Source organism: Conger conger, chromosome 2 (genome assembly GCF_963514075.1).
Source record: "Conger conger chromosome 2, fConCon1.1, whole genome shotgun sequence".
Lineage (NCBI taxonomy): Eukaryota > Metazoa > Chordata > Actinopteri > Anguilliformes > Congridae > Conger > Conger conger.
In genome coordinates, this window is record NC_083761.1 from 87,815,346 (window position 1) to 87,840,042 (window position 24,697).

A 24,697-nucleotide genomic window follows, 5' to 3' on the forward strand; every position below is an offset into this window, starting at 1 on the left:
GTTTGGGATACCATGTGAGATCTATTCATGGTGGGCTTCCTGTTTGAGATACCATGTGAGATCTATTCATGGTGGGCTTCCTGTTTGAGATACCATGTGAGATCTATTCATGGTTGGTTTCCTGTTTGGGATACCATGTGAGATCTATTCATGGTGGGCTTCCTGTTTGAGATACCATGTGAGATCTATTCATAGTGGGTTTCCTGTTGTGAGATCTATTCATGGTGGGCTTCCTGTTTGAGATACCATGTGAGATCTATTCATGGTGGGTTTCCTGTTTGAGATACCATGTGAGATCTATTCATGGTGGGCTTCCTGTTTGAGATACCAAGTGAGATCTATTCATGGTGGGCTTCCTGTTTGAGATCCCATGTGAGATCTATTCATGGTGGATTTCCTGTTTGAGATACCATGTGAGATCTATTCATGGTGGGCTTCCTGTTTCAGATACCATGTGAGATCTATTCATGGTGGGCTTCCTGTTTGAGATACTATGTGAGATCTATTCATGGGGGGTTTCCTGTTTGAGATACCATGTGAAATCTATTCATGGTGGATTTCCTGTTTGAGATACCATGTGAGATCTATTCATGGTGGGCTTCCTGTTTGAGATACCATGTGAGATCTATTCATGGTGGGTTACCTGTTTGAGATACCATGTGAGATCTATTCATGGTGGGTTTCCTGTTGTGAGATCTATTCATGGTGGGCTTTCTGTTTGAGATACCATGTGAGATCTATTCATGGTGGGTTTCCTGTTTGAGATACCATGTGAGATCTATTCATGGTGGGCTTCCTGTTTGAGATACCATGTGAGATCTATTCATGGTGGGCTTCCTGTTTGAGATACCATGTGAGATCTATTCATGGTGGGCTTCTTGTTTGAGATACCATGTGAGATCTATTCATGGTGGGCTTCCTGTTTGAGATACCATGTGAGATCTATTCATGGTGGGCTTCCTGTTTGAGATAGCATGTGAGATCTATTCATGGGGGGCTTCCTGTTTGAGATACCATGTGAGATCTATTAATGTTGGGTTTCCTGTTTGAGATACCATGTGAGATCTATTCATGGTGGGCTTCCTGTTTGAGATACCATGTGAGATCTATTCATGGTGGGCTTCCTGTTTGAGATACCATGTGAGAGCTATTCATCCAACATGGGCCCATGAGGCACCCCACCCCAGACAAAATAGATGGCTTTGCTCACATGCACAAACGCACACACACACACACACACACAGTTTATATTAAACGTACATCTACACCAGCCATGCATAATAATCATAGTTCAGCTAATAATAATAATAATAATAATAATAATAATAATAATAATAATCCAAAGACATGCATTACACACTGAACAGCACAATCACACTCATTACACAGGGAACAGCACAATCACATCCATTACGCAGGGAACAGCACAATCGCATTCATTACACAGGGAACAACACAATCGCATTCATTACACAGGGAACAGCACAATCACATTCATTACACAGGGAACAGCACAATCACATTCATTACACAGGGAACAGGACAATCACATTCATTACACAGGGAACAACACAATCGCATTCATTACACAGGGAACAGCACAATCACATTAATTACACAGGGAACAGCACAATCACATTCATTACACAGGGAACAACACAATCACATCCATTACGCAGGGAACAGCACAATCGCATTCATTACACAGGGAACAGCACAATCGCATTCATTACACAGGGAACAGCACAATCACATTCATTACACAGGGAACAGCACAATCACACTCATTACACAGGGAACAGCACAATCGCATTCATTACACAGGGAACAGCACAATCACATCCATTACGCAGGGAACAGCACAATCGCATTCATTACACAGGGAACAGCACAATCGCATTCATTACACAGGGAACAGCACAATCACATTCATTACACAGGGAACAGCACAATCGCATTCATTACACAGGGAACAACACAATCGCATTCATTACACAGGGAACAGCACAATCACATTCATTACACAGGGAACAGCACAATCACATTCATTACACAGGGAACAGGACAATCACATTCATTACACAGGGAACAACACAATCGCATTCATTACACAGGGAACAGCACAATCACATTCATTACACAGGGAACAGCACAATCACACTCATTACACAGGGAACAGCACAATCGCATTCATTACACAGGGAACAGCACAATCACATCCATTACGCAGGGAACAGCACAATCGCATTCATTACACAGGGAACAGCACAATCGCATTCATTACACAGGGAACAGCACAATCACATTCATTACACAGGGAACAGCACAATCACACTCATTACACAGGGAACAGCACAATCACATTCATTACACAGGGAACAGCACAATCACACTCATTACACAGGGAACAGCACAATCACACTCATTACACAGGGAACAACACAATCACATCCATTACGCAGGGAACAGCACAATCGCATTCATTACACAGGGAACAGCACAATCCCATTCTTTACACAGGGAACAGCACAATCACATTCATTACACAGGGAACAGCACAATCACATTCATTACACAGGGAACAGCACAATCGCATTCATTACACAGGGAACAGCACAATCACATTCATGACACGGGGAACAGCACAATCACATTCATGACACAGGGAACATCACAATCACATTCATTCCACGGGGTAAAATGTTAAAATGTTTTAATTTATTTAATTTATTTGCATGTACACACACACATACACATGCACACCCTCGCTTGCATGCGCATGCACACACACACATGCACACCCGTATGCACACTCACACACACACACACACACACACACACAAGCATACATGATTTCTCTTGCACTTTGTATCACTGGCAAAAAAATAAGAAAAGTCTTAAATAAAAATAATCAAAGTTGTATATCTTTCAGTTTCTTGGCCCCACAAGCGATATGTATTCTGATAAAGCACAACCTCTCTGAATAATTCATCTCACAATAGTGCCATACATTTTCTGTCCACTTCCAGGTTTTTCACCCCGTTTTGTAGGGTTTGTAGGCCTACAGAGGCTGAGCAGGGCTGGGATTGGTTAGTCCTGAAGCTAAGCAGGGCTGGGATTGGTTAGTACTGAAGCTAAGCAGGGCTGGGATTGGTTAGTACTGAAGTTCTTGGGAAATCTGCTGTCCAAGGGCCAGTAGGGACACTCTTCCCTTCGCCAGCGCCCCGCCACAGTGATGGGGACACTGTGCTGTAGGAGGTCCCGTCACCAGATCAGATGTTAAACTGAGGTTCAGTACACGTGGGACAAGGGTGTTTCCCGCTAAATTCTCGCTAACAACTGGTCCTCCACACCTGCCATTTTAGCACCCCTTAAATCTGAATGTGTACAACAATCCCCTGCACTCCCCACCCCACCACTCAGCAAACCCACTGAGTACCCTGATATACAGACACCACAAATAAGGAATTGTGAATGGTGCGATCACCAGGTAAGCCGGTTCCTTGCATATGAAATCCCCCTCGATTAAGTGTTCTTCTCATTTCCAAACGGCGTCTCTTTTCTCCTCCTGTCCTTCAGTAGGCAGTGAGAATGATGTTAATGGGGCGTGAATGAGCTGGCAGGTGAACTCTCTATCTCAATCTCTGTCTCACACTGCCGATCTCTATCTCAGACGTGCTGCTGATCTCTATCTCACAGTGCTGATCTCTATCTCACACAGCCGATCTCTATCTCACACGTGGTGCCAAGTGTGTGAAAGTGTGTGTGTGTATTGGTGTGTGTGTGGGGGGGGGGGTGTGCGTGAGTGTGTGAGTCTGAGAGTGTGTGTGTGTGTATGGGTGTGTGTGAGTGTGTGAGTGTGAGAGTGTGCACTCTCTCTCTCTTTAGTTGTATACTTGTAAACTGGGGCTGGGCAGGGGTGTAATTAGGGCTAAACACCTTTGTTCAGATTTAAACACAGCTGGTGTCCATACGTTTTCATTATGTCAACTGCCTTCTCCTCTCCCTGCATGGTACAATTACTGTGGAGCCACAGTGCCCTCCGCTGGCCAGCCTGAGAACTGCAGTCAGAGCTCAGTGAACAGGACATGCAGGTGTCACATGCATTTGTGGTCCCTGATTTCTGAAAGTTTTGTTGTGATAATTGCTCATTGCTTCACAAGTTATTTCCTTGAGGGAGAGGGTAGAGTGAATTCAGGTCATTTGGGACACTTCTTTGTAAAAGCAGTTTCTGAATCTGCCCTGTCCCAAATTACCTGAATGCCCTGTCCCAAATTACCTGAATGCCCTGTCCCAAATTACCTGAATGCCCTGACCCAAATTACCTGAATGCCCTGTCCCAAATTACCTGAATGCCCTGTTCCAAATGACCTGAATTCACCCAACCTTGTACAATGTCCTTTTTTATTTCATCCCTAAGTTCAAAGTTGATGTTTGCTGCTTTCCAGTACAAAACAAATCCTGTGTCTGCGCTAAACCTGCAAGGACAGACATTCCGTATGTACAGACATCAGTGTTCATGTATCGACCTCAAACTCACTGTCACAGAGGGCCATGTATGGAGGCTTTCCTTCCAACCACCTAATCCTGCCTTAATTCATTCCAATAACTAATTCAGTCATTTGTATTTAACATGCGTTGAAGCACAGAATGAGGTGGGCCTATGCTTTAAAACAGGGGTGTGCTGGGGTCCTCACTCCTGGTCCTGGAGAGCCGCAGGGTGTGCTGGGGCCCTCACTCCTGGTCCTGGAGAGCCGCAGGGTGTACTGGGGTCCTCACTCCTGGTCCTGGAGACCCACAGGGTGTGCTGGGGCCCTCACTCCTGGTCCTGGAGAGCCGCAGGGTGTGCTGGGGTCCTCACTCCTGGTCCTGGAGAGCCGCAGGGTGTGCTGGGGTCCCCAGCCCAGGGTTGGCCACCCCTGCTCTAAAGGCTGCTGTGTGTTTTTATATATATATGGCATAATTTATTGTGAATGTTTCTTAATGCTTATATACGTATATGCACGCATAGTAATAAGTTAAGGAATTCATCAAACCTTTATCGATCTGATATTTTTCCGAAAGGAACAGTAGTAATGTTGTCTAGCTTACAGTAGCATTACAGTGTAATTTATATATTTTGCTCAAGTGGTGAAATGTGTGCTGCTCTGGCCGTCTGATCGAAAGTGTCCACCAGAGGGCGCTACGACTGTGTTCTGTGTTCCCCTGTCTTGTGATTAGTAGTTTCAATTATTCTATTAGTGTCAGAATGCAGGAGCCAGGAACCAATCATGAACTCAATGGAATTCCAATAAAAGTCTTTACTGGCGGGAAAACAGGAATGTAGAAGATTACACAGTCCAGGCTGCGGTTCACTAACAGGGCAAACAGACACAGCAAAGGAAATCCAAAATGTGGTCATGGTCACAGGAAATAGTTTGTTAACAAGTCCAAGCCGGCAGATACACACACACACTCACACACACACACACACACCATAAATACACATACACACATTCACACACTCACACACACACACACACACACACTCACACACTCACACACTCACACACACAACACACTCACATGCTCACATGCACACACTCACTCATACACACACTCACACACACGCACACGCACACGCACACGCACACGCACACACGCACACACTCACACACACAGAAACACAAACTCACACACACACACTCACACACACACACGCACCATATACAAACACCCACTCGCACACACACTCACACACACACACACACACACACACATTCACACACACACATTCACACGCACCATATACAAACACCCACTCGCACACACACTCACACACACACACACACACATTCACACACACTCACACACACACACACACACGCACACACACAAACTCACCGAGCACTTTATTAGGAACATTATTATTATTATTCATGTGATTATCTAATCAGCCAGTCGTGTGGCAGCAGTGCAATGCATACAATCATGTAGATACAGGTCAGGAGCTTTAGTTAATGTTCACATCAACCTTCAAAATGTGATCTCAGTGACTTTGACCATGGAATGATTGTTGGTGGCAGACAGGGCGGTTTGAGTATCTCAGAAACTGCTGATCTCCTGGGATTTTCTTTTTCATAATCAGATAATCTGATATTTCTCATAAGATTTTAATGTTTTAGATTTCCATGTAATCTTTTGTTTGATTTATATACAATAATCCTTATAATAATAATCATAATCACAATGGGCTGTTTGAAGGCAGTTTTCTTTGATTTGTGTTCAATACGATTAATGTTCTGTGTTTAATATTGATTAATGTGTAATCAGATTTTCCCAAAATGACAATAAAACATATGAACGTCGATATTGTTTAGTTCATAATCATTTGATATTGACATCAAACCAGCACACAGACACACACACACACACACACACACACACACACACTGCAAGGCTACCATCACTCTTTAAACAGTGATTTATCACATTGCCCCGAGGGTGTTACAAACCTGGAACTGAAACTGGCCGGCCCAGCATTTTCACAAAACCATCTTAATTCTTGAGAATCAGTTACTTCATTAATTCAGGAACCACACCTGGGGGAAAGCATCTGAATGCAACACATGTCTTGTCCCTGCCCGAGTGGTTAACGTACGCTGGCACTCACCTCTGGCAGTCACACCACAGTAATTACACTAATGCCAAATGCCTCACTAAAATAATTATTCCAGAGATTTAGCTGCTAGTTGTAGCCCACTGATACCCATTTTGTATAAGAAAAAAACAAATATTCATAATTTTTTGTTCATACATACCATAAAGGACTGTGTATTGGTTCACCCTGGGGTAAAACCCAGCTTGACCAGCTTGAAATTGCCAGCTGATGGGTTCAGGAAAATGGAGCTCTGTAGCTGAACAACTCAGCTGCACAGAGGAGGCCCTGTCTTGGTACAGGGACCCAGAGATCTCTAAGAGAAGGAGAGCAGTTCTGGAAATATTTTCTAAAGAGAACTGAACCAACAAACGCATTATTAATGTGCTAAAAAGTGCATTATTAGCTACATTCCAGACCCTGTATATTTCAGAGCTTCCATTTCTATGTATTGTGACGGACGGCTGGAAAACTGCAATTGGCAGCCAAGAAAATAAGCCTCATGCAAGAACCACTCGTGCAAATAGATTTGCTCTTAAATCGCTTATCTCACTTAAAACAAGTGATTTAATATCCATCATCCATCCATCCATCCATTGTCACCCGCTGATCCGGAGTCGGGTCGCGGTGGCAGTAGGCTAAGCTGGGTATTCCAGGCGTCCCTCTCGCCAGCAACGCATTCCAGCTCCTTCTGGGGGATCCCGAGGCGTTCCCAGACCAGGAGAGATATATAATCTCTCCAGCGGGCTCTGGGTCTACCTCGGGGTCTCCGCCCAGTTGGACGAGCCTGGAAAACCTCCAAAGGGAAGTGCCCGGGAGGCATCCTGATCAGATGCCTGAACCACCTCAATTGGCTCCTTTCGACGCGAAGGAGCAGCGGCTCTACTCCGAGCTCCCTCCGGATGTCCGAGCTCCTCACCCTATCTCTAAGGCTGAGCCCGGCCACCCTATGGAGGAAGCTCATTTTGGCCGCTTGTATACGCGATCTCGTTCTTTCGGTCACTACCCAAGGCTTGTGACCATAGGTGAGGGTTGGGACGTAGATCGACCGGTAAATCAACTACGAACCACGACGGTCTGGCACAACGCCCGCATTACTGCTGATGCTGCACCGATCCGCCTGTCGATCTCACACTACCTTCTACCCTCACTCGTGAACAAGACCCCAAAATACTTGAACTCCTTCACTTGGGGCAATGACTCATTCCCAACCCGGAGGGAGCAATCCACCGTTTTCCGGCAGAGAACCATGGCCTCGGACTTGGAGGTGCTGACTCTCATCTTGGCCGCTTCACACTCGGCTGCAAACCTCTCCAGTGCGTGCTGAAGGTCACGGTCCGATGAAGCCAGCAGAACCACATCATCCGCAAAAAGCAGAGACGCAATTCTGAGGTCACCAAACCAGACACTCTCCTCACCTCGGCTGCGCCTTGAGATCCTGTCCATGACTATTACATTACATTACATTACATTACGTGGCATTTAGCAGACGCTCTTATCCAGAGCGACGTACAACAAAGTGCAAATCAAACACAAGAACAAGTGCAAAAGTGGACCTGAGAGGACAGTACTGTTCCGAGTCCTAGTGTGAACATATAGAAATTCAGAACCCTTGAAGAGTACAATCAACAGTAACAGTACCGTTGACAAGGGGCAAGCTTGGCGGAGTCCAACACCCACTGGAAACGTGCTTGACTTTGTGCTGAGGATGCGGACACAGCTCTCACTTTGGTTATACAGGGACCGGATGGCTTGTAACAACGGCCCCGGTACCCCAAACTCCCACAGTACCCCCCACAGGGTTCCCCGGGGGACACGGTCAAAAGCCTTCTCCAAGTCCACAAAGCACAAGTGGACTGGATGGGCAAACTCCCATGACCCCGCCAGCAACCCCGCCAAGGTAAAGGGCTGGTCCACTGTTCCATAGCCAGGACGGAAGCCACATTGCTCCTCTTGAATCCGAGGTTCGACAGTCGGTCGGAGACTCCTTTCCAGCACCCTAGAGTACACTTTCCCGGGGAGGCTGAGGAGTGTGATACCCTGATAGTTGGAGCACACCCTCCGGTCCCCCTTCTTGAAAATGGGGACCACCACCCCGGTCTGCCACTCTGCAGGTGCTGTCCCCGACCTCCACGCGACACTGAAGAGGCGTGTCAGCCAAGACAGCCCAACAATGTCCAGAGCCTTCAGCATCTCAGGGAGAATCTCATCCACACCCGGCGACTTGCCACTGAGGAGCTTTTTGACTACCTCAGCAACTTCCGCCAGGGATATAGGTGCAGATTCCCCTGAGTCTTCGGGCTCTGCCTCTTCCACAGAGGACGTGTTGTTCGGGTTCCGGAGCTCCTCAAAGTTCTTTCCACCACCCGGGTCAGCAGTTCTCCTCCCCTGCTGAAAACAGCTTGAGACAAGCCCTGCTTTCGTCGGATGGTTTGCCACCAGCGGGTTCTTGGGTTGCCGCCCCGACAGGCACCGATGACCTTCTGGCCACAACTCCTGCTTGCTGCCTCTGCGATGGAGGCTTTGAACATGGCCCACTCGGACTCCATGTCCCCAGCCTCCCCCGGGATGCGCGAGAAGTTCCTCCAGAGGTGGGAGTTGAAGACCTCGCGAACAGGGCCCTCCGCCAGACGTTCCCAGTTCACCCTCACTACACATTTGGGTTTACCGGGTCTGTCTGGCAGCCTCCCCGGCCACTTGATCCAACTCACCACCAGGTGGTGATCAGTTGACAGCTCTGCTCCTCTGTTCACCCGAGTGTCCAAGACATACAGCCGCAACATACGACCACAAAGTCTATCATCGATCTTTGGCCTAAGGTGCTCCGGTACCAAGTACACTTATGAGCTACCCTATGCTCGAACATGGTGTTTGTTATCAACAATCCATGACCAGCACAGAAGTCCAATAACAAGACACCGCTCGGGTTTTGTGCCAACTTCTGGACTTAATTATCTAATTGACTCAATCATGTCTTATCTGACTTGTGTATGAGTACCAGACTGCCGACTACAAGTGTATCCTAATGATTTTACTGTGCTCAAGTACAGGCGTGAACCAGGGTAAAAACAAGGCAATTGGTTGGAATAAAAACCAGAACGCACCCCAGAGCTCCAGGCCTTGTGTACTCCAGAGCTCCAGGACCTGTGCACCCCAGAGCTCCAGGCCTTGTGTACTCCTGAGCTCCAGGCCTTGTGTACTCCTGAGCTCCAGGACCTGTGCACCCCAGAGCTCCAGGCCTTGTGTACTCCTGAGCTCCAGGCCTTGTGTACTCCTGAGCTCCAGGACCTGTGCACCCCAGAGCTCCAGGCCTTGTGCACCCCAGAGCTCCAGGCCTTGTGTACGCCTGAGCTCCAGGCCTTGTGTACGCCTGAGCTCCAGGCCTTGTGTACTCCTGAGCTCCAGGACTTGTGTACGCCTGAGCTCCAGGCCTTGTGTACTCCTGAGCTCCAGGACTTGTGCACCCCAGAGCTCCAGGCCTTGTGTACTCCTGAGCTCCAGGCCTTGTGTACTCCTGAGCTCCAGGACTTGTGTACTCCTGAGCTCCAGGCCTTGTGTACTCCTGAGCTCCAGGCCTTGTGTACTCCTGAGCTCCAGGCCTTGTGTACTCCTGAGCTCCAGGCCTTGTGTACTCCTGAGCTCCAGGCCTTGTGTACGCCTGAGCTCCAGGCCTTGAGCACCCCAGAGCTCCAGGCCTTGTGTACTCCTGAGCTCCAGGACTCCTGAGGCAGACAGCTGCTGTGTCCAGTGAGAAGTTTGAGTGAAGGGATGCATCAAGAATAAATGAAAAGTACATGAACAATTTAACTGCATTCTTCATTTATTATTTCATAATTCAGTATATTCAGAATGATTGGAATGTTGGAATGATATTGGTCAATGCTTTAATGTTGTTTCTTTACTAGACCAGCTTTATGGAACTGTTAATATTTACACTTCAGTATTGTGTCTCTTCAATCTATACATCATTTAGAAACTGTTGAATCCTCACATGCATAACAATATTAGAACAATTACGAAATTAAGCACTTTTTAAGGTTTACTACCTATTTCTGCAACAGAGGCCATTTACAACCACCATAGCGACTTGCTCTCTTGAAGTAAAACAAGGAAAGCTCCTCAGCGCCACCAAGTGGGAAAAGTGTTAGTAACCACAGTCGCTAGCGCAGGTTAAATTGGGAGAACCCCAGGCTAGCGCAGGTTAAATTGGGAGAACCCCAGGCTAACCCCAGGCTAGCGGCCCTGTTTGAAGGCCACGGTGAACCTCCAGACCTCCAGGGCCTGGGACAGCCGCAGGGCCCCTGGGAACAGCTCCTCCATCTCAGGCGGCAGGTCCAGGTCTTTGTGCTCCATGAAAGACTGCAGTGTGTCCTTCAGACTGCACACAAGGAGCGCCCGTTACACCACTGCCTCATTACATTACATTACATTACTGTCATTTTCATTCCATTACAATACAATCCATTACAACCCCCAGTACAGCCCTGTGACCCTGTGACCTCACCCCCAGTCAGCCCTGTGACTCTGTGACCTCACCCCCAGTCAGCCCTGTGACCCTGTGACCTCACCCCCCTCAGCCCTGTGATCCTGTGACCTCACCCCCAGTCAGCCCTGTGATCCTGTGACCTCACCCCCAGTCAGCCCTGTGACCCTGTGACCTCACCCCCAGTCAGCCCTGTGACCCTGTGACCTCACCCCCAGTCAGCCCTGTGACCCTGTGACCTCACCCCCAGTCAGCCCTGTGATCCTGTGACCTCACCCCCAGTCAGCCCTGTGACCCTGTGACCTCACCCCCCTCAGCCCTGTGATCCTGTGACCTCACCCCCAGTCAGCCCTGTGACCCTGTGACCTCACCCCCAGTCAGCCCTGTGACCCTGTGACCTCACCCCCAGTCAGCCCTGTGATCCTGTGACCTCACCCCCAGTCAGCCCTGTGATCCTGTGACCTCACCCCCAGTCAGCCCTGTGACCTGCGCTAGCGACTGTGGTTACTAACAGTTTTCCCACTTGGTGGCGCTGAGGAGCATTCCTTGTTTTACTTGGGTTTGGAAGGTGTGTGTGGTTAGGTGTTGGGTTTGGAAGGTGTGTGTGGTTAGGTGTTGGGTTTTGAAGGTGTGTGGTTAGGTGTTGGGTTTGGAAGGTGTGTGGTTAGGTGTTGGGTTTGGAAAGTGTGTGTGGTTACGTGTTGGGTTTGGAAGGTGTGTGTGGTTAGGTGTTGGGTTTGGAAGGTGTGTGTGCTTAGGTGTTGGGTTTGGAAGGTGTGTGTGGTTAGGTGTTGGGTTTGGAAGGTGTGTATGGTTAGGTGTTGGGTTTGGAAGGTGTGTGTGGTTAGGTGTTGGGTTGGGAAGGCATGTGTGGTTAGGTGTTGGGTTTGGAAGGTGTGTGTGGTTAGGTGTTGGGTTGGGAAGACATGTGTGGTTAGGTGTTGGGTTGGGAAGGTGTGTGTGGTTAGGTGTTGGGTTTGGAAGGTGTGTGTGGTTAGGTGTTGGGTTTGGAAGGTGTGTATGGTTAGGTGTTGGGTTTGGAAGGTGTGTGTGGTTAGGTGTTGGGTTGGGAAGGCATGTGTGGTTAGGTGTTGGGTTTGGAAGGTGTGTGTGGTTAGGTGTTGGGTTGGGAAGACATGTGTGGTTAGGTGTTGGGTTGGGAAGGTGTGTGTGGTTAGGTGTTGGGTTTGGAAGTTGTGTGTGGTTAGGTGTTGGGTTTGGAAGGTGTGTGTGGTTAGGTGTTGGGTTTGGAAGGTGTGTGTGGTTAGGTGTTGGGTTGGGAAGGCGTGTGTGGTTAGGTGTTGGGTTTCGAAGGTGTGTGCGGTTAGGTGTTTGTACCCTCTTTAGCCGCAGCATGCTCTCTGATTTGAGCGAGGAGAGGAACTGCCACAGAGCCACACAGTGCCTCAGACTGCAGCTACTGAGGGCCTGCAGAGCACAGGGCACAGTCCAATTACAGCACAGTCCAATTACAGCACAGTCTAATCAGCACAGTCCAATTACAGCACAGTCTAATCAGCACAGTCCAATTACAGCACAGTCTAATCAGCACAGTCCAATTACAGCACAGTCCAATCAGCACAGTCTAATCAGCACAGTCCAATCAGCACAGTCTAATCAGCACAGTCCAATTACAGCACAGTCCAATCACAGTCCAATTACAGCACAGTCTAATCAGCACAGTCCAATTACAGCACAGTCTAATCAGCACAGTCTAATCAGCACAGTCCAATTACAGAACAGTCTAATTAGCACAGTCTAATCAGCACAGTCCAATCAGCACAGTCTAATCACAGTCCAATTACAGCACAGTCCAATCAGCACAGTCCAATTACAGCACAGGCTAATCAGCACAGTGTATTTACAACACAGTCCAATTACAGCACAGTCTAATTACAGCACAGCGTAATAATAATACAGTTGATTATTGTAGAATTACAGACAACACATTGTACATAAAATAATACCGAAATAAAACTATAAATGCTGTGATTGTGGAAATATAGCCAACAAACAATCAAGACAAACACTTTGAAGCCAATAATAGCAGCACAGGATAAGTGCAGCACAGTGTAGCAGCACAGGGTAAGTTACATTACATTACATTATTGGCATTTGGCAGACGCTCTTGTCCAGAGCGACGTACAACAAAGTGCATATCCATAACCAGGGATAAGTTCGCTGAAAGACCCTAGACGGAAGTACAATTTGAACTGCTACCTGTACAACAAAGATAAGGACAAGGGCCAATTTTTTTTTTTTTTTTAAACAAGAAACAAACAAACAGAGCAAATGTGACCAAAGTTAACTATCAAAACACTGCTTACCTAGCCAACTAAAAAATACTGATACACAAAGCAAGTCACAGAGACAACAATTAAGGTTCACAGGGAGGTAGGGAGGGATGGGGAGAGGTGCTGCTTGAAGAGGTGTGTCTTCAGCTTGCGTTTGAAGGTGGGGAGAGATTCTACAGTTCTGACCTCAACGGGGAGTTCGTTCCACCACCGTGGAGCCAGAACAGACAGCAGTCGTGAGCGTGATGTGGAGGTTCGGAGAGGGGGAGGTGCCAAGCGGCTTGTGGAGGCTGAATGAAGAGGTCTGGCAGGGGTGTAGGGTCTGATGATTTTTTGTAGATAAGCTGGGGAAGACCCCTTAACTGCTTGGAAGGCTAGCACCAATGTTTTGAATTTGATGCGAGCCATGACAGGCAGCCAGTGGAGGGTAGTAAGCAGGGGGGTGACGTGTGAGTATTTGGGAAGGTTGAAGACCAGACGAGCTGCTGCATTCTGGATAAGTTGGAGGGGTCTGATGGCGGACGCTGGGAGGCCAGCCAAGAGGGAATTGGCCCACAATTCTCTCGTCGTTTCTGGAAATCATTCTTTGCGCTCATGGCTGGAGCCACCAGTTCCTGGCGGAATGGGAGGGGTACAGGCTTGAGGTGAACTCTTGGGTACCAGAACGCCACATCCTCAATCCCTCCCTAGTCAGTGACTTTCTTCAGCAACACCCGAAGTTGGACTCTAGGAGTGCCGGGTGTTGCCCGTTGGGGGGGGGGGGGGGGGATCTTGGTTTTTCTCTGTATTTTTTCTTTCAGTTTTTTCACCTTTTGTATCCTACTTTGCTTTCCGTAGTTCTGTTTTCTGTTCATCATTCCTTTCACCTGTTCATTGTTTCCTGATTCTGAGTTGTCTGTGACCATGACCACGTTTCGGATTATCTTTGCTGTGGCTGTTTGCCCCTTTATCGATACCCTTCCTAGACTATGAAATTACTATTAATGTCTTCTACATTCCTGTATATAATGACTTGGTTTGAATTCTTTTACTATTCTTAGTGTTCAAGTTGCCAAAACTGTGGTATTGCTACTGTTGGGACTACAACTTCCACATTCCCACAGGAAAATTCCGCGACGTCCACCAGGAATGACGTCTAATTTGGTTCAGCCAATCGCGTAATGGCGGGAGCAATAAACTTTCCCGTATAAGAGCAAGACACGTTCTTGGGATCTCTCTCTTCTTTTCCCTTTCTTCACTCCCTTCCTCGATGCACCCTTTTTGGCCATTCGCTTCAGCTCATCTGCTCCGAGACTCGGACAGAGGCTGAATGCTGCACAGCGCACTACCAGGCCTACGGACACACCCAGTTGCCTCACGGTAACTTCGTGGCTAAGACGCCCCAGCCTGCGCATCTCTCCAGGACACGCATTCACAGCACCTGGCTCCTATAAGGACAGCACGTCTTTTGGATCCAATGCGTATGGACTCAGTAAGAGAACAAACATTCAGGCATAGCCAGTGTTTAGTTTAGTCTTAACTCTTTTTGTGAATCTGTGTTTCAATATTGACCATCCAACCATTGTATTGTGTTTGGTTAGCTACATATATATGTACGTGAATTGATTCGCCGTCTTTTGCGCATATATAGAGTAAAACTACGCAAGTAGTCCCTTCTCACAGCTAACTCTAACTCATTACCATACCCAGAACTCCCGCTACTCCCGCCTTTCCTTTGTTCAAGCGACACGCACGTTCGCGTGCCCCCACACACACACACACACATACACGCCCTAACTTAACCTACTAATTTACCCAACTAAATTTCCGTTAGTTTATCTGTTATGTGTTTGTATGTTTGAGTTAAAGCAGTCTTTCGAAGAACTTCCAACCTTCAGGTTATCGGTATGGTTAATCATTAATATAGGTTATTTTAATTATTAATTAAAATACTAAATTTGTGGTTAGATATTTCTGATAACAGTAATTTTATGACTGATTACTTTTTGCAGTTATACTGCTACATAACATTAACTGGCACCCCGGTTTCGTAGAGAGTAAAATCCCTACAGAATTTGGAGCCCCGTGCGAGGACCCCTACACTACTTGGTCAGTTTATCTGATTATTCAGCAAGGGTTCAGGTTTTTATCTATGTGATCACTCTAGGACATGGAACCATATGTTCTTCTAGGGTTTTCTGCGCACTTATGGTTATGGGGATGCACTTTTGTACAATACACCTGCATGGTACAATTACTGTGGAGCCACAGTGCCCTCTGCTGGCCAAACTGATAACTGCAGTCAGAGCTCAGTGAACAGGACATGCCGGTGTCACATGCATTTGTGGTCCTTGATTTCTGAAAGTTTTGTTGTGATAATTGCTCATTGCTTCATAAGTTCCCAACCTTAGTCCTGGGGGGGGGGGGGCAGTGTATGGGGGTTTTTTGTGCCAACCACAGAATTTTAACAGGCTGTTAGTTTTACTTTATGTGCTTTTCATGTCTAGAGGAATTATTTTCCCTCTTCAGACATATCATGTCTGAAATAGCAATGAAGAATAAAAAACAATATGCTGTGCTTTTTGTGCTATATTGTAAAAACATGAAAAGGGTAACAAAATGTTGATGAATTAGGTGAATTAATAGACTCCTAATTAGGTTTGTTCCAGTCTGGTCATACTATTTCTGTAAGGTTTTAATGGCCACATTTTCACACACTTTCACCACTTAGGAGCCTATTGATTCACCCCAGTCTTTCATTTGATCAGTTAAATACATTTGTAACCTCTTTTTATGTAATTATTTGCACTATATCAAATTGGTCAAACTGGTTATTTCTGACGTAATGTGGCTTAAGAGGGGAAATAAAAACTTCTGGGATTGCAACAGTGGTTAGAACAGAATCCAGCCTACCCAGAATGGGAACCACTGGGTTAAATGGTAAATGGTTGGCATTTATATATAGCGCCTTTATCCAAAGCGCTGTACAATTGATGCTTCTCATTCACCCATTCATACACACACTCACACACCGACGGGGATTGGCTGCCATACAAGGCCCTGACCAGCTCGTCAGGAGCATTTGGGGGTTAGGTGTCTTGCTCAGGGACACTTCGACACAGCCCGTGCGGGGAATCGAACCGGCAACCCTCCGACTGCCAGACGACTGCTCTTACTGCCTGAGCCATGTCGCCCTTAGGGTAGGGTTAGGGTTTCTCCCACAGTCCAAAGACATGCATGTTAGGCTGATTGGAGAGTCTAGATTGCCCGTGGGTATGAGTGTGTGAGTGAATGGTGTGTGTGCCTTGCGATGGACTGGCGACCTGTCCAGGGTGTGTTCCTGCCTTTCGCCCAATGTATGCTGGGATAGGCTCCAGCCCCCCTGCGACCCTGTTCAGGATAAGCGGGCTTGGATAATGAATGAATGAATGAATTATCCAATTCTTAAATTAAGCATACAGCATCAACCTGGCTGCTTATTCTAAATATGCTGAGGCAATATAATTAATAGCAGTCCACCACTTCAGCTTAACATCATCTGCATCCATCTGACTAAGTCACATGTGTAAAAATCACCTGCATCCATCTGACTAAGTCACATGTGTAAAAATTACCTGCATCCATCTGACTAAGTCACATGTATAAAAATCAGAAAGTTCGACCCCCCACCCTGGTTGTGTCGAAGTGTCCCTGAGAAAGATACCTAACCACCAAACATTTGCATTTCCAAATAAAATTTGACCTTAGAGTACATTGTGACACATGCACACACACAGATATATCCCAGGTAATGTACCTGTTAAACACACCTATACCCCAGATAATGTACCTGTTAAACACACCTTTATCCCAGGTAATGTACCCCTTAAACACAGATATATCCCAGGTAATGTACCTTTTAAACACACCTTCATGCCAGGTAATGTACCTTTTAAACACACCTTCATGCCAGGTAATGTACCTGTTAAACACACCTATATCCCAGGTAATGTACCTGTTAAACACACCTATATCCCAGGAAATGTACCTGTTAAACACACCTTTATCCCATGTAATGTACCTGTTAAACACACCTATATCCCAGGTAATGTACCTGTTAAACACACCTTTATCCCAGGTAATGTACCTGTTAAACACAGATATATGCCAGGTAATGTACCCGTTAAAGACAAATATATCCCAGGTAATGTACCTTTTAAACTCACCTTCATGCCAGGTATGTTATGTTCCTGTGTTCTGTCCTGTGTTAGTTTATCATTGTTTATTATCATTATTCTTCTAATTTTTTATTTTTCATATTCATGTCTGGCAAACTGGCTGCTAATTCTAAATATGCTTAGGCAAAATAATGAATAGCAGTCCACCACTTCAGCTTAGCATCATCTGCATCCATCTGACTAAGTCACAAATGTAAAAATCACCTGCATCCATCTGACTAAGTCACATGTGTAAAAATCACCTGCATCCATCTGACTAAGTCACATGTGTAAAAATCAGAAAGTTCGACCCCCCACCCTGGTTGTGTTGAAGTGTCCCTGAGAAAGATACCTAACGACCAAACATATGCATTTCCAAATAAAATTTGACATTAGAGTACATGACTGTGACACATGCACACACACAGATATATCCCAGGTAATGTACCTGATAAACACACATATATCCCAGGTAATGTACCTGATAAACACACCTTAATCCCAGGAAATGCACCTGTTAAACACACCTTTATCCCTGGCAATGTACCTGCTAAATACACCTTTATCCCAGGTAATGTACCTGATAAACACACATATATCCCAGGAAATGCACCTGTTAAACACATCTATATCCCATGTAATGGACTTGTTAAACACATATATATCTCAGGTAATGTACCTTGTAAACACACCGTCATGCAAGGTAATGTACCAGTTAAACACACCTATATCCCAGGTAATGTACCTGTTAAACACATCTATATCCTTGGTAATGTACCTGTTAAACACACCTTTATCCCAGGCAATGTACCTGCTAAATACACCTATCCCCCAGGAAATGTACCTGTTAAACACACCGTTATCCCAAGTTATGTACCTGTTAAACACACCTTTATCCCAGCTAATGTACCTGTTAAACACACATTTACCCCAGGTAATGTACCTGTTAAACACACCTTTATCCCATGTAATGTACCTGTTAAACACAGATATATTCCAGGTAATGTACCTGTTAAACACACATTTACCACAGGTAATGTACGTTTTAAACACACCTATTTCCCAGGTAATGTACCTGTTAAACACACCTTTATCCCAGGCAATGTACCTGCTAAATACACCTTTATCTCAGGCAATGTACCTTTTAAACACACCTATATCCCAGGTAATGTACCTGTTAAATACACCTATCCCCCAGGTAATGTACCTGTTAAACACACCTTTATCCCAGGTACTGTACCTGTTAAACACACCTTTATCCCAGCTAATGTACCTGTTAAACACACCTTTATCCCATGTAATGTACCTGTTAAACACAGATATATCTACATTACATTACTTTATTGGCATTTGGCAGACGCTCTTATCCAGAGCGACATACAACAAAGTGCATACCCATAACCAGGGATAAGTTCGCTGAAAGACCCTAGAGGGAAGTACAATTTCAACTGCTACCTGTACAACAAAGATAAGGACGAGGGCCTTTTTTTTTTTTTTTTTTTTTTTTTTCAAGAACAAAGAAACAAACAAACAGAGCAAAAGTGACCAAAGTTAACTATCCAAACACTGCTTACCTAGCTAACTAAAAATACCGATACACAAAGCAAGTCACAGAGACAACAATTAAGGTTCACAGGGAGGTAGGGAGGGATGGGGAGAGGTGCTGCTTGAAGAGGTGTGTCTTCAGCTTGCGCTTGAAGGTGGGGAGAGATTCTACAGTTCTGACCTCAACGGGGAGTTCGTTCCACCACCGTGGAGCCAGAACAGACAGTAGTCGTGAGCGTGATGTGGAGGTTCAGAGAGGGGGAGGTGCCAAGCGGCCTGTGGAGGCTGAACGAAGAGGTCTGGCAGGGGTGTAGGGTCTGATGATTTTTTGTAGATAAGCTGGGGAAGACCCTTTAACTGCTTGGAAGGCTAGCACCAATGTTTTGAATTTGATGAATTTGATTGAGTGTGGTATCCCCGAGGGAAATGGAGATATCCAGATGGGGAGAGGTTTTAGCAGGGATGAATATCATTTCAGTCTTGCCTGGGTTGAGCTTTAGATGGTGGTTGTCCATCCAGCTCTGGATGTCCCTCAGGCAAGCAGAGATACGGGCTGAAACCTGCGTATCAGACGGCGGGAACGAGACGAAGAGTTGGGTATCGTCCGCGTAGCAGTGGTAGGATAGCCCATGTGCAGTGATCACAGGGCCAAGGGAGCGAGTGTAAAGAGAAAAAAGAAGCGGGCCTAGGACTGAGCCCTGGGGAACTCCTGTGGCGAGGGGCCGAGGGGTCGATACTGAACCAGCCCAGGCAACCTGGAAGGAGCGACCAGAGAGGTAGGACTCAATCCAGTCCAGGGCTGTGCCACAGATGCCCGTTGCTGACAGGGCAGACAGGAGGATGGAGTGATCCACAGTGTCGAAGGCAGCAGAGAGATCTAGAAGAATGAGGACAGAGGAGAGGGAGGCTGCTCGTGCGGCATGGAGTGACTCACTGACGGAGAGGAGCGCAGTCTCTGTCGAGTGGCCCGATCTGAAGCCAGACTGATGGGGGTCTAGCAGGTTGTTGTTAGAAAAGAAGGAAGAAAGTTGAGTAGAAGCGGCTCGTTCTATAGTTTTAGAAAGGAAAGGAAGAAGAGATACCGGGCGGTAGTTCTGGATGATGGAGGGATCCAGGGTAGGCTTTTTTAGCAGCGGAGTGATGTGGGCCCTCTTGGAGGATGCCGGAAAACAGCCGGAAGACAGGGAGGAGTTGACAAGGGAGGTGACAAATGGGAGAATGTCAGGTGTGATAGTTTGGAGAAGAGAAGAGGGGATAGGGTCAAGGGCACAGGTTGTAGGGCGGTGGCAGAGCAGGAGTTGAGAAACATCAGAGTCCGTAAGGGGGGAGAAAGTGGAAAAGGAAGGGATGGGCCTAGAGGGGGGGAAGGGCACAGTGAGGGGGGCGGTGGTTGTAAAGGATCTACGGATGACTGTGACCTTCTCATCAAAGAAATCAGCAAAGTCATCAGCAGCAAAGGAGGACTGAGGAGGAGGAGGCGGTGCATTGAGGAGAGAGGAGAAAATAGAGAAAAGTTTCCGGTGGTTAGAACTGGAGTTCTGAATTTGTGTTTGAAAGTATTTTGCTTTGGCGGCAGTGACAGCGGAAGAGAATGCCGCCAGGAGAGACTGGTAAGTCGTGAGGTCTGAAGCGTCTCTGGATTATATGCTATAAATTTCTCTTTCATTGTGTAGTCTCTTCAGCCCTCTTTCTCTTTCTCTTTCTCTTTGGCCTTTTCTTCACCTCATCTGGCCTCTGGCTGCTGCAACTGCATCACACCCTTGACTCTCAGACAGAGGCCTCTCACAGCTAACACTCTTAACACTCCCACCCAGACCTTCACAGGCACCGCTTCACTTCCATCCCCCATCAGCTCCGGGAGCTTTTAGTACAACTGCACGGCCTCCTCATAAGTGGTGGGGTTTTGCTCCAGCGCTAAATCGCTGTGGAACGTGCAGCTGAACTTCTCCACCTTCTTCTTCTCCTCGTCTGCCAGCTTCACTTTTCCCAAACTGTTGATATCAAGTTCTGGGATCTTACTGATGGAAAAATTAAGTTCCTCCTGAATATCTTGCTTGTCCTCCTCATTTGACGCCATCTGGTCGAAGACCATGAAGACCTCACCCCCATACAGTACTCCTGTTTCAAGCTCTGAGAATAATGAACAATGTTGGGGATTTAGAAGACATAATGCATGAGGCTGTGCATGGGGTTGCACACCTTTATCGCAGGTAATGTACCTGTTAAACACACCTATATCCCAGGTAATGTACCTGTCAAACACACCTTTATCCCAGCTAATGTACCTGTTAAACACACCTTTATCCCAGGTAATGTACCTGTTATACACACCTTTATCCCAGGTAATGTACCTGTTAAACACACCTATATCCCAGGTAATGTACCTGTCAAACACACCTTTATCCCAGCTAATGTACCTGTTAAACACACCTTTATCCCAGGTAATGTACCTGTTATACACACCTTTATCCCAGGTAATGTACCTGTTAAACACACCTTTATGAGAGATGTACTGAAAAGTTTTCGGTAGTGTTAGGAGTCTCACTGTGGGATCAAGAAGCCATCAGAAAAGATATGGATGTGAAACCACAGCCCCACACGCATCAAGATCTTGGAATCTGTACCTCTCTCAGTGAGAAGTCCAGGCTGATGGAGATCAGTGGCTCACTGAAAGTCAGCTTCCTGGCAGGGCTGGTGAAGGTGGGGGCGTCAGGCAGCTACTTGAAGGACACATTGTCCTCCATGCGACAGTGCAGGGCCACAATGCACTACGAACAAACCACCGAGTTCAAAGAGCTGGCTATGACCCAACTGGGCAACGTGATATACTCCAAAGTGTTTGCCCAGAAGAGTGCCACCCATGTGGTGACAGGAGTACTGTATGGGGGTGAGGTCTTCATGGTCTTCGACCAGATGGCATCAAAGAATGAGAAGAAGGAAGAGATTCAGGGGAACCTGGATTTGTCCATTAAGTTCTTTAAAGTTCATGTCAGCAGTTCGGGAAAATTTATGCTGAAAAGAAAGGAGAAGAAGACGGTGGATAAGTTCAGCTGCATGTTCCACAGCGATTTAGCGCTGGGGCAAAACCCCTCCAAATTTGAGGAGGCTGTGGATTCGTTCAAAAAGCTCCCGGAGCTGATGGGGGATGGGAGTAAAGCAGTGCCTGTGAAGGTCTGGCTCTATCCTCTTACAAAACTGGACCCACGCGCAGCCCAGCTGGTCACCAATATCAGTGTGGATCTGGTGGCACGTTTGGAAGACCGGATGGACCAGTTACACGAGACCCAAATGAGAGCTAACGACACCATTCAACAATGTGAGGCCATTAAGGTCACCGATTTAAAAGAGAACCTGGTCAAATTCAAAAACATATTGGCCACTTACAAAGACACCGTCCAGAATAATCTGAGCAAACTTCTGCCAGCTATCCGGGGTGGGACAGAGGGGGAAGAGAAACTGGTGGCCATGCTGACATTCGACGATGAGTCATCATTCACTCCTGACAAGATGGGAAAATGGCTTGATGATAAAGAGTCTGAAGTAAAGGTGCTGGAAAGCTACATCAAGCGTCTGGAGGGCTGTGACGTTATGCCACCTGGACCTGAGCTGGACTCAGTTCTCTCTGATCCAGCCATTGAACGTCTCTGCATCTTCAACTTCACCTCACTGAAGAAGGAGGAGCCGTACCTCTCAAACCTGTTTCAGTGCCTGGCTTCTGAAGAGTTCAGGGCAATGCAAAAGATCTCTGTAGCTCAGAAAATCAGCTTCGAAGAGGAGGCCCAGCCTTGGTTCAGGGACCCACAGATCTCTGAAGAAATGAGAGATCTACTGGCATGGTTTCAGTCAGAAGCGAAAAAGTTCACAAAAAAAGTTTAAAATTTGTAAAAACTACTCGTAAATTCATCATTAGCTACAGGTCAGACCCCTTAAGCCAAGGAGCTGTTGTTCATACATATAAACATGGGCAACTGCAAGGCAAGCCAGAAATCACACCCAGGAAAAGTATTAAAAAAGACAACACACAGGTATAGATGGATTTGCATCTATCACTCTATCTCTCTCTCTCTCCCTCTGTCTTTCACACACACACACACACACACACACACACACACACACACACACACGCACATTCACTCACTGAGCACTCTATTAGGCACTTACTTCATTACACCAACTTATTCATGCGATTATCTACACCGTGCGGCAGCAGTGCACCGAACACTTTATTAGGAACATTCTTACTTTATTACACCCACTTATTCATGTGATTATCTATTCAGCCAATTGTGTGGCAGCAGTGCAGTGCATACAGTCATGTAGATACGGGTCAGGAGCTTCAGCTAATGTTCACATCAACCATCAGAATACCATGACCACGGAATGATTGTTGGTGGCAGACAGAGTGGTTTGAGTATCTCAGAAACTGCTGATCTCCTGGGATTTTCATTTTCATTTCACTATTTCAATCCTCACTATATTTTGCAAAGAATGATGCAAAAAACAAAAAGAAATCCAGTGAGAAGCAGTTTTACAGACAGAAGCGCCTTGTTAGTGTAACCCTGTTGAAATTTATTCATAAGAATATAAAGGAATAAATAAGTTCATAGTTTAATAAATAGCATTTAAGGTTAAAAATGTTAAGATTCATTGACCAGCAATGAAGTTATGATTTTGCTCATTGAGAACAATGAATATTGTGTAATGTTCATGGTTTACTGAATACAGCATTTAAAAGGTTCATTATTTGTTGTGTTAAAAATATGTGAAAATGCTTTAAATATGCCTGTAAGAATAAGGAAGGAAGGAGTTTTGTGGATTTGTTTTATTTCTGGAACTTTTGTGAATGAGCCAATCATATTCGAGGTCAGAGCACAAGGAAGTGAGTGGAATGAAGAAACGTGAGGAAAAACGGCGGAGTTGAGAGAGAGCGACGAACAGGGAAGACGTGTGAAGCGTGTTGTCTGCTGTAAAGTGAAACACGAACCGTTAAGTCAATGTCAACACCATTTTTAGTGAAAGAGTTCGACCAGGACTCTTACAGAAACTTTAATGGTGATAGTTCTGTCAGTTTTGAGCGAACTGCTCAGCACAAGAAGACAGAAAGTAGTTCAGTCTAGCTGCTGACTTAGTGCCTAGTGCATTTGTATGGACTTTGCTAACAAGCTAGCGACCAGCGAACTCGACTAGTAAAGCCTGTGTGGAACAAGACGACGACGGAGCCGGATAGCGTTGCCGAATGGTGGACTTTGCCGAGATCTTCAGCTGCGTGAGTTTTCTCTTCGGCCCTGTGAATATTCTGCTTCTTCTCGTCATCTCTCCTCCTACTCCTGCCGCCTTGCAACCTGCGCGTGTGAGCCCACATTCCATTGAGTAAAGTTACCGTTCTTTTGTTTTTGTTTTTGCCCGCGTGGTGAAGCAGCCAGTTTGTTTGAGGCTACAACGTACACGAGCTACATTCAGGCCTGCATCACGTGAACTGGGTATTATATATTTCAAGCTAGATTCTTTTATTGCCGGCAATTTTATTTCTTTGGGCCCATAGGTTTTGCTGTTCATTTGAATG

The 24,697-nt window shown here is 46.3% G+C and overlaps 1 protein-coding gene across 1 annotated transcript in view; it reads right to left on the reverse strand.

The window, feature by feature from the left end:
- LOC133121450 (stonustoxin subunit beta-like) overlaps positions 1-24,697 on the reverse strand; it is a 116,017-nt gene that overhangs the window by 69,380 nt on the left and 21,940 nt on the right. The window lies entirely within an intron of this gene.